The sequence below is a fragment of the Lutra lutra genome, chromosome 5 (assembly GCF_902655055.1).
Source record: "Lutra lutra chromosome 5, mLutLut1.2, whole genome shotgun sequence".
In the NCBI taxonomy this organism is placed as follows: domain Eukaryota; kingdom Metazoa; phylum Chordata; class Mammalia; order Carnivora; family Mustelidae; genus Lutra; species Lutra lutra.
Genome location: NC_062282.1, coordinates 141,368,335 through 141,380,195, shown reverse-complemented (window position 1 = coordinate 141,380,195; position 11,861 = coordinate 141,368,335). Strand labels below are relative to the sequence as shown.

The 11,861-nt window shown below is 38.5% G+C and overlaps 1 pseudogene; it reads right to left on the bottom strand.

The window, feature by feature from the left end:
* Positions 1–9,025: 9,025 nt before the first annotated feature.
* On the bottom strand, positions 9,026–9,264 carry LOC125100794 (transmembrane protein 258-like; annotated as a pseudogene).
* Between the last annotated feature and the right edge of the window lie 2,597 nt (positions 9,265–11,861).

The following is an 11,861-nucleotide window of genomic DNA, read 5'->3' as shown; positions in this document are numbered from 1 at the left end:
TTTTGTGGTATCTTTACCTGGCTTTGGTAATAGGGTAATGCTGGCGTCGTAAGATGAGTTTTGCAGTGCTCATTCCTCTAATTTTTGGAAAGTTTGAAACGTTTTGGCCTTATTTATTTATTTATTTTTTAATTTGGCAACATTTACTAGGGAAAACATCTGGTCCTGGTTTTTTTCCTGTTTTTTTTTTTTTTAAGATTTTATTTATTTATTTGAGAGACAATGATCACAAGTAGACAAAGAGGCAGGCAGAGAGAATGAGAGGGAAGCAGGCTCCCTGCTTGCAGAGAGCCCAATGTGGGACTTGATCCCAGGACTCTGAGATCATGACCTGAGACAAAGGCAGAGGCTTAACCACACTGAGCCACCCAAACGCCCCTAGGGCTTTTTTTTTTCCCTGGAGGTTTTGATTACTGATTCGATCTCCTTAGTTATTAATTCATTCGTTCAGATTTTCAGATTCTTTTGGATTCAATCTTGGTAGGTTGTATATTTCTAGAATTTACACATTTCTTCTAGGACATCCAGTTTGTTGACATGTAATTGTTAATAGCAGCCTCTTGGGGCACCTGGGTGGCTCAGTGGGTTAAAGCCTCTGCCTTCAGCTCAGGTCATGATCCCAGGGTCCTGGGATCGAGCCCCACATCGGGCTCTTTGCTAGGCAGGGAGCCTGCTTCCCTTCCTCTCTCTGCCTACTTATGATCTCTCTCTCTCTGTCAAATAAATAAATAAAATCTTTAAAAGAAAAAAACAGCAGCCTCTTAACCTTGTTATCTCTCTGGCACCAGTTGTGATGTCTTCTCTTTGATTTATGATTTTACTTATTTGAGTGCTCTCTCTTTTTTCTTAGCTAGCCTAGCTAAAATTTGTTAGTTTTCTTTCTCTCTTCAAAAAATTAACTCTTAGCTTTGTTGATTTTTAAATTTTTCTACTTTGTTTCATGTATTTATTAAATTAAACCCTTATATTATACTACACATAAAAAATCAACTCAAAATGCATTATAGACTTCAGTAAAAGTTTTGAAACTGTATAAATCGTATAAGAAAACAGAAGTAAAGCTTCTTCGCCATAGTATTAGCTATGATTTATTAGCTAAAAGGCCAAAAGCATAAGCAACAAAAGTAAAGTGGCAAGTAGGACTATTTCAAATTGAAAAGCTTCTATGCTGCAAAGCAAACAATCCCCAAATTTAAAAGGCAACCTGTGGAATGGGAAAAAATTTTTGAAACTATGCATTTGATAAAGAGTTAATATCCAGAATGTTTAAGGTTCTCCTGTGATTAAATAGCAATGAATAACCAAAGCAACAGAATATACATTCTTCTGTAGTAGTGAACATGGAACATTCTCCAAAATAGACCACATCCTGGGTCGTAAATCAGGTCTTAACTGGTATCAAAAGATTGGGATCATTCCCTGCATATTTTCAGACCACAATGCTCTGAAGCTAGAACTCAATAACAAGAGGAAATTTAGAAAGAACCCAAATACGTGGAGACTAAAGAGCATCTTTCTAAAAAATGAATGGGTCAACCAGGAAATTAAAGTAGAATTTTAAAAATTCATGGAAACAAATCATAATGAAAACACAACAGCTCAAAATCTGTGGGACACAGCAAAGGCAGCCCTGAGAGGAAAATATATAGCGATACAAGCCTTTCTCAAGAAACAGGAAAGGTCGCAAATACACAACCTAACCCTACCTAAAAGAGCTGGAGAAAGAACAACAAAGAAAGCCTAGACCCAGCAGGAGAAGAGAAATTATAAAGATCAGAGCAGAAATCAATGAAATAGAAACCAAAAAAAAAAAAAAACAATAGAACAAATCAACGAAACTAGGAGCTGGTTCTTTGAAAGAATTAATAAGATTGATAAACCCCGGGCCAGACTTATCAAAAAGAAAAGAGAAAGGACCCAAACAAATAAAATCATGAATGAAAGAGGAGAGATGACAACCAACACCAAAGAAATACAAAGAATTATAAGAACATATTATGAGCAACTATACACAAGCAAATTTGACAATCTGGAAGGAATGGGTGCATTTCTAGAGACGTGTAACCTACCAAAATTGAGCCAGAAAGAAATAGAAAACCTGAACAGACCCATAACAAGTAAGGGGATTGAAACAGTCATCAAAAATCTCCCAACAAATAAGATCCCAGGGCCAGAAAAGAAACTGTTCCAAAAAAGAGAAATGGAAGGAAAACTTACAGACTCATTTTATGAGGCCAGCATCACCTTGATCCCAAAAACAGACAAAGACCCCATCAAAAAAGAGAACTACAGACCAATATCCTTGATGAACACAGATGCAAAAATTCTCACCAAAATACTAGCCAATAGGATCCAACAGTACATTAAAAGGATTATGCACCACGACCAAGCAGGATTTATTCCAGGACTGCAAGGTTGGTTCAACATCCGCAAATCTATCAATGTGATACAATACATTCATAAAAGAAAGAACAAGAACCATATGATACTCTCAACAGATGCTAAAAAAGCTTTTGACAAAGTACACCATCCTTTCTTGATCAAAACTCTTCAAAGTGTAGGGATAGAGGGTACATACCTCAATATCATCAAAGCCATCCATGAAAAACCCACAGCGAATATCATTCTCAATGGAGAAAAACTGAGAGCTTTTCCGCTAAGGTCAGGAACATGGCAGGGATGTCCATCATCACCACTGCTATCAGCATAGTACTAGAAGTCCTAGCCTCAGCAATCAGACAACAAAAAGAAATTAAGGGCATCCAAATCGGCAAAGAAGAAGTCAAACTATCACTCTCTGCAGATGATATGATACTATATGTGGAAAACTCAAAAGACTCCACTCCAAATCGGCTAGAACGTGAACAGGAATTCAGTAATGCGTCAGGATATAAAATCAGTGCACAGAAATCAGTTGCATTTCTATACACCAACAACTAGATAGAAGACAGAGAAATTAAGGAGTCAATCACCTTTATAATTGCACCCAAAACCATAAGATACCTAGGAATAAACCTAACCAAAGAGGCAAAGAATCTATACTCAGAAAACAACAAAATACTCATGAAAGAAATGGAGGAAGACATAATGAAATGGAAAAATGTTCCATGCTTATGGATTGGAAGAACAAATATTGTGAAAATATCTATGCTACCTAAAGCAATCTACACGTTGAATGCAATTCCTATCAAAATACCATCCATTTTTTCCAAGAAATGGAACAAATAATCCTAAAATTTATATGGAACCAGAAAGTCCTTGAATAGCCAGAGGAATATTGAAAAAGAAAGCCAAAGTTGGTGGCATCACAATTCCGGACTTCAAGCTCTATTACAAAGCTGTCATCATCAAGACAGTATGGTACCGGCACAAAAACCGACACATAGATCAATGGAACAGAATGGAGAGCCCAGAAATAGACCCCCAACTCTATGGTCAACTAATCTTTGACAAAATAGGAAAGAATGTCCAATGGAAAAAAGACAGTCTCTTCAACAAATGGTGTTGGGAAAATCAGCCAGCCACATGCAGAAAAATGAAACTGGACCATTTCCTTATACCACCCATGAAAATAGACTCAAAATGGATGAAGGACCTCAATGTGAGTAAGGAATCCATCAAAATCCTTGAGGAGAACACCGGCAGCAACCTCTTCTGTCCCAGCCACAGCAAGTTCTTCCTAGGAACATTGCCAAAGGCAAGGGAAGCAAGGGCAAAAATGAACTATTGGGACTTCATCAAGATCAAAAGCTTTTACACAGCAAAGGAAACAGTTAACAAAACCAAAAGACAGCGACATAATGAGAGAAGATATTTGCAAAGAACATATCAGATAAAGGGCTAGTAAACAAAATCTATAAAGAGCTTATCAAACTCAACACCCAAAGAACAAATAATCCAATCAAGAAATGGGCAGAGGACATGAACAGACATTTCTGCAAAGATGGCATCCAGATGGCCAAAAGACACGTGAAAAAGTGCTCCACATCACTCGGCATTAGGGAAATACAGATCAAAACCACAATGAGGGGCGCCTGGGTGGCTCAGTGGGTTAAGGCCTCTGCCTTCGGCTCGGGTCGTGATCTCGGGGTCCTGGGATCGAGCCCCGCGTCGGGCTCTCTGCTCCACAGGGAGCCTGCTTCCTCCCCTCTCTCTCTGCCTGCCTCTCTGCCTACTTGTGGTTTCTCTCTCTCTGTCAAATAAATAAAATATTAAAAAAAAAAAAAACCACAATGAGATACCACCTCACACCAATCAGAATGGCTAAAATTAACAAGTCAGGAAATGACAGATGCTGGCCAGGATGCGGAGAAAGGCTAAACTTCCTACACTGTTGGTGGGAATGGAGGCTGGTACACCCACTTTGGAAAATAGCATGGAAGTTCCTCAGAAAGTTGAAAATAGAGCTACCCTATGACCCAGCAATCTCACTACTGCGTATTTACCCTAAAGATACAAATATAGTGATCTGAAGGGGCATATGCACCCAAATGTTTATAGCAGCAATGTCCACAAGAGCCAAACTAGGGAAAGAACCTAGATGTCCATCAGTAGATGAATGGATAAAGAAGAGGCGGTATATATATATACAATGAAATACTATGCAGCCATCAAAAGAAATGAAATCTTGCCATTTGTGACGACATGGATGGAATTAGAGGGTGCTATGCTTAGTGAAATAAGTCAATCAGAGAAAGACAATTATCATATTTCCCTGATATGAGGAAGTTGAGAGGCAACATGGGGGGTTTGGAGGTAGGAAAAGAATAAATGAAACAGATGGTATAGGGAGGGAGACAAACCATAAGAGACTCTTAATCTCACAGAACAAACTGAGGGTTGCAGCAGGGAGGGGGTTAGGGAGAGGGTGATGGGGTTATGGACGTTGAGGAAGATATGTGCTGTGAAGTGTGTAAACCTGGCGATTCACAGACCTATACCCCTGGGGCTAATAATACATTATAGGTTAATTAAAAAAAATTAAAAAGGAGGAAAAAAAAAGATGATGCACACTAGGCTAAGACAATGTTATATCAACATTTATTTGATAAACCAGCTAAACTTGGTGCCCTGACATGCTTCACTGTCCCAAATTTGGCTTGTTTGTAGCTGTTCCGGAAACAAGATTGTTTTTTCATGGATGCATGGCAATAGTTTTGATCCTGCCTCTTCATTTCTCCTCTCATTGTGTTTTTATCCTGATTCCCTGGTGTTCTTTTCCAGGAGTTATCCTGAACCCATGAGGGACTATCTCAATTACAGATTTCATAATGGGGAAAAAATCCTAATAAAATATGTTGTTCAATCTCCTTTCAAAAATAACAATGAATAAATAAATAAATAGTCAAAGAACTTGAATGGACATTTCTCCAAAGAAGACATAGGAATGACCCTCAGGTGTATAAAAAGATGTTCAACATCATTTAATCAGCGGGGAAATGCAATTCAAAAGCACAGTGGGATATTACCTTGTACCTGTTATGATGGCTATTATTAAAGAAAAAACAGCAGGTGTTGGGAAAGATGTAGAGAAATTGGAACTTTTGTATGTTTTTGGTAAAAATTTAAAAAGGTACAATCTCTATGGATAACATTATCCATAATGTTATGATAATGTTATCCATAGATAACATATAATATAATGTTTTCTATGGATAACATTGTGGAGTTTAATGAAAAAATTAAAAATAGAACTACTGGGGCACCTGGGTAGTTCATCTCGTTAAGCATCAAGGTCTTGATTTTGACTCGGGTCATGATATCAAGGTCATGAGACTGAGCCCCTCATTAAATTCTGCACTGGACATGGAGCCTGATTAAGATTCTCTACCTGTCCCTCTGCCCCTGCCCACCACCCTCCACCCTCCCCAAAAAAGAAAAATAGAACTACCATTTGATCCAGCAATTGCATGTCTGGATATTTATTCAAAAGTGTTGAAATGAGGATCTCAAAGAGACGTCTGTACTCCCATGTTTATTGCAGCATTATTCACAATAACCAAGACATGGAAACAATGTAAATGGCTATCTGCAGATGTACAGATAAAGAAAATGTGGTATATACATAAAATGGAATATGGAATATTATTCAGCCTCGAACAAGAAGGAAATTCTGCCATAGGTGGCAACATGAATGGATCTGGAGGACGTTATATTAAATGAAATAAACAGTAACAGAAGCAAGTACTACTTGACTCCACTTATATAAAGTATCTAAGACAGTCAAAATCATAGAAGCAGAGAGCAGAATGACTGAGGGAAGGGGGAAATGGGAAGTTTCTGTTCAATAGGTGGTGTCAGTTAGGCCAGATGAGTGAGTCCAGATATCTGTACAACACCACACCTATTCTTAACCATATGTCTTTGGCACTTAAAAATTGAAAGGCACCTGGGTGGCTGATTCAGTTAAGTGTTTGCTTTTGGCTCAGGTCATGATCCCAGAGTCCTGGGATGGAGTCCCACATGGCACTCGCTTCCTGCTCAGTGGGGAATCTGCTTTTCCCTCTCCCTTGCTCATGCTCTCTCACTCACTCTCTTTCTCTCTCTCAAATAAATAAAATCTTTAAAAAAATTGAAGAGGTTAGATTTCATGTTAAGTATTCTTACCACAGTAAAAACAAAACAATAATTTAACAAATCAAGTTAGTTTAAATGTATTCCACAAGCATTATTTCTTTTCTAGTTCTAGCATTATTTCTTTTTTTGTTTTGTTTTGAGTTTTACTAATCCACACTTACCATGTAATGTTTTATTATACGACTGAATACTTTTATTTCCACAGAATTGCTTCTTCCCTCCTTAATCTTTTAACCAGATCGTCTGAAAGAGCTGGAATGAGTAAGATATTTAAAAGAGCAGGATTAGCCTCCAATTTTATTTAAATTCAAGCCAGTTTGTTTCAGTTCCATGATGTTCTAACTTTTAGTACAAAAGTTTTCTTGGATATAAATGATTCATTATAATCCTTCCATAGATATCAATTGGCTTTTCAGAGATTATTCATAGCAATATTTACTGAGACTATTTAATGTGACTAGGTCTTTACAATCATTATCTGCTTTCTTTTATTTCATTCTTCTGATATAGAAACTATAAAATGAAATAAAATGAAAATGTATTTTATAATACATAAATGTCAAGTAATAGTTATATAAGTTAGAACATGATTCATCAGAAATTTATCAATATATTTTATGTAACTCCATTTATGTATTAATGATTTCTAGGGAAAAATTATTTGATATCTTCAGATGCAGAAAAAATGCTTTAGTGATGTTTTGATAACAACTCAACAAATCAGGGATATGTGGGAGCTGACATTTATATGTACTTGTTTTTCTGTTATGTAAGATAGACATATAAATATATATATGTATATATATATGATATGTATAGGTATATTCCTCTAAAGACAGACATTCCTAATGAATTTATCTAAAAACATATGAAATAAATGTTTTTCCATTAGGTGCAATGATTGCTGAAATTCTACAACAAACACTATACCTACTGAAAACATTTAGATACTCGTTTTAAAAGATGGGTCAAGATGAGGACATTGACTAACACAGCTATTATAGCATTTGATGTCTTCTTGATCAGTGCTCTGAGAAGAAATAAGTGTTAAGAATTGAAAGAGAAAAGAGGGGTGCCTAGGGGGCTCAGTGGGTTAACCCTCTGCCTTCAGCTGAGGTCATGGTCTCAGGGTGCCGGGATTGAGCCCTGCATTGGTCTCTCTGCTTAGCAGGGAGCCTGTTTCCTCCTCTGTCTCCCTGCGTCTGTGCTTACTTGTGATCTCTCTCTCTCTCTGTGTCAAATAAATAAGTAAAATCTTAAAAAAAAAAAAAAAAGAATTGAAAGAGAAAAAGATAAAATTGTGATTTGCGGGGAAATTTAGTGGTTAGGTACCTAAAAAAAACAATGATCGCAGTAAATCAGGATCATAAAGTATTTGGACTAACAAGTTTTCCACAAAGTTGTCAGGTAAAATACAAACATAATAAAATCAGTAACATCCTTCTCTAAACCAGTTATAACCAACTATAAATAAGACACTTTGTAGAAAATTCACAAAAACTAAAATGTATTTAGGACTTAGCTTAACCACACACAAGAAATCTATGGAAAAATTATGAAGGTAATAAGGTAGAAAGTGATCTGGATGAGTGGAAAGACATTGCTAGCCTTTAGTCAGTGATAATGTATTTTTTTTTTAAGATTTTTTTAAGTTCATCTATTTGATAGACAGAGATCACAAGTAGGCAGAGAGGCAGGTGGAGAGAGAGAGGACGAAGCAGGCTCCCTGCCGAGCAGAGAGCCCGATGCAGGGCTTGATTCCAGAGTCCTGGGATCATGACCTGAGCCGAAGGCAGAGGCTTAACCCACTGAGCCACCCAGGTGCCCCGATAATATATTTTTAAAAACTCCTAATATTTAATATTAGTTACTTTGATCAATTATACTCAAACCCCCACTTGGATACTTTTCAGAACCATGATAAATTTACTCTAAAATATAAATGGAAGAATAAAGGTTAACAAGTAGTTAAATATAGTCTTAACCCTTGCCACTTAACATTTGATTCTTGGACAGACATCATCATTGTCATCATATTGTGGGATCTGGTAATTTATGCAAGACTCTTGGGACTCACCCCAGACCTTGTGGGATCAGAATATGTATTTTATCAAGGTCCCCAAGTGATCTCTATGCAGGTGTTTCTGTGTGTGTGTGTGGGGGGGGTGGGTTTATGTAGGTTTTACTAGAGAAGAGATTACTATAAATCAATAAGAGAAAGATAACATTTTGACCTAAGATTGCATACAGTTGAACCAAGAACTACAGAAGACTAAAAAATCGGTAATCTTATAGGGAGAGGTTCATGTTCTTTGGTAAATAGAAAAACATTTTTTTCCCCACACATCTGCCTTCATTGCGAAAAGCAGCTGGGACACTTCCAGCAATAGTAAATTAATTTACAAAAGTAGGGGTTCAATGAAGCCACCTGGTTTGAGCCTTTGGAAGGTCATATGTAGATGCTGACCCACAGCAGCAAGAAGAGGACTACAAAGCCATGAAGAGCGAGGCCACCAAGGAGCTGAGGAGCTCTTTGTAGAAATCCTAAGTGTTCTTGGTGGCAATAAGCTCTTAACGGAAGAACCAGGCGGTGAAGAACATGCCAGTGGCCAATAGCACCATGGTCAGATGGGGGAAGGCAACCAGGTTCACTGTGCAGGTTTATCTGCTCATGGCCTCCTGCTCCATTTTGCCCTGAACAGGATCATCCATTGCTCCACCACTGGAATGGAAAAATAAAAATTATATGAAGAGGCACCATTTTGGATATATTATGGGCCTGGATAATGCCACATGTTTTGTGGAATGTGAACCCCAGGAATCCTGACATTCTGTTGGGAGCTGTCGATTACTGCAGGACTCCTGGAAAGCACTGAAGCAGTTCTCAGTAAAATTAAATACTCACATGTTCGACAGGCCAGCCATCCCAGTCCTGGACATAGACCCCAAAGTCTATGAGGGAACACGCACAGGTTTAATTGGTGCAGTGTTGCTTGTGGTATCAGCAAACTGCAGACTCTCCAGGCATTCATAGCTTCAGGATGGACAGGCGTGTGTGGTGGGTGTACCCTGTGGAATACTATGCAGTTATATTAGATAGTGGGCAAAATAAACACACATGCTGAAAACAGCGTGCCTTGGGGCGTCTGGTGGCTCTGTCGGTTGGGTATCTGCCTTTAGCTCAGGTCGTGATCCCACCAGGGTCCTGGGATGGAGCCCCACATTGAGCTCCCTGCTCAGTGGGCAGTCTGCTTCCCCACTGCTCATGCGCGCTCTCTCTCTGGTTCGCCCTATCTCAAATAAATAAAATCTTAAAAGGAAGAAAGAAAGAAAGAAAGAAAGAAAGAAAGAAAGGAAGGAAGGAAGGAAGGAAGGAAGGAAGGAAGGGAGGAAGGAAGGAAGGAAGGAAGAAAGAAAATATCAGACCTTATAGGAAAGTAAAAATAACTAGCTCATAAGCATCGTTTTCATAAGTTAAAATGATAAGAACGAAAACTGTTCACTTTATGAGACCACATAGAAAAGAACCATACTCATCAAACACATTGGAATAGTTTACTGTTTTAGGGAGGTATGGAATGGGAATGGGGAATAGGTAAAATATGCCAAATAATTGGGCGCCTGGGTGGCTCAGTGGGTTGGGCCGCTGCCTTCGGCTCGGGCCATGATCTCGGGGTCCTGGGATCGAGTCCCGTGTCGGGCTCTCTGCTCAGCGGGGAGCCTGCTTCCCTCTCTCTCTCTGCCTGCCTCTCTGTCTACTTGTGATCTCTCTCTGTCAAATAAATAAATAAAAATCTTTAAAAAAAATATGCCAAATAATTGAATTGGAAAAGGGACTAATGGTAATGATTTGCTATGAATTAAGGTGCATGATTAACTTTTTCAAAGAGAAAGAGGGAGGCAGAGATAGAATGTAATATTATGAGAACTTTAAATTATAAAAATAATTATATAAATTATAATGCAATTATGTAGAATGTAAAAGTCAGTAGGCCCTGCATTCAAGAGTTTTGAGATCTACTGTCATCCAGTACAATAATATAATGCTTAGAAGTGATCCTTCACCTGAGCATTTTAATACATTTCAGTGTGTTAATACTTTGCACTATAATCCCAAGAAAACTTTTTAAAGCCGTGATGGTGTAAACATAATCTCTATAAAAAGTTGAATTTTGTTGAGATGCAATTTTTTTTTTAAGATTTTATTTATTTGAGGGAGAAAGTGAATGAGAGAGAAAGAGAGCAAACATGAGTAGACAGAGGGACAAGCAGACTCGCCGTCGAGCAGGGAGCCTGACACTGGACTCCATCCCAGGACCCTGGAATCATGATCCAAGCCCAAGGCAGATGCTTGACCCAACTGAGCCACCCAGGCGCCCCTGTTGAGATGCAGTTAAACTACGATTTACAAACTGGAGGATGAAGTGTCAGATTGGAATAGCAGATGTGTCTTGTCTGGCCTGTATGGGGCTCCTAAATATTATAGGTAATCACTAAGACTGAAGGGTCATTAAATTTCACATAAAAGTCTTATTAGCAGATGGCAAGTTCTGGCCACATGGGTCCTCTAGTTTTACATGGCAGTTCCTTTGGTAGTTGCTGGGGAGCACCTGCTGTCTGAATGTGGGCCATGCATTCTCCAGGTCAGCACATCCTTGCCTGATGGCACTGGCCTTGAGATCAGCTGTCCAGCTCCTGCTGACAGTGGATCTGGTGAGGCCTTAAGGAGAGCTTGTGGTGGAAGATGCCCGAGGCTCAGCAAAGAGGCTTCTCTTTCAACATGTCAGGGCTGTGTCAGACTTAACTGCCACATCTCTCCCTTGTATCCTTCCGTTGACCTTTGGGTTGATTACATGGGGGTTCTTCTTGCCTGCTTCTGCATATACTCAGACAGGTTTTAAATCCTGCTGCCCGCAAGTGAACTTCTATCCTGTTGAATTTAATCTCACCCTTGCCCTTCTCACACTGTCTTGGCTTTAGATACTTTGGAATCTCTTCCTCCCCCTTTTCTAATCTCATATAAATACAAACAATAATATCTGTCTGAGTGATGGCTAGCAACCATATTATTACAGTGTTGAGTATGGCAACACTCGTCTCATTGAAATACAGGCCAAGGAGTTATCTCACATAAGTTAACAGAAATATTTTCAGTCTTAAATCTGTATTTAGTCATTTCTTACCATGGGTGCTTTAATTTTAGGAATGCTGTTGATTTTATTAAGTATTATTAATGATGAATATTAAAATGATTTATTTTTAGGTGTCTGTTTTTATATATACTT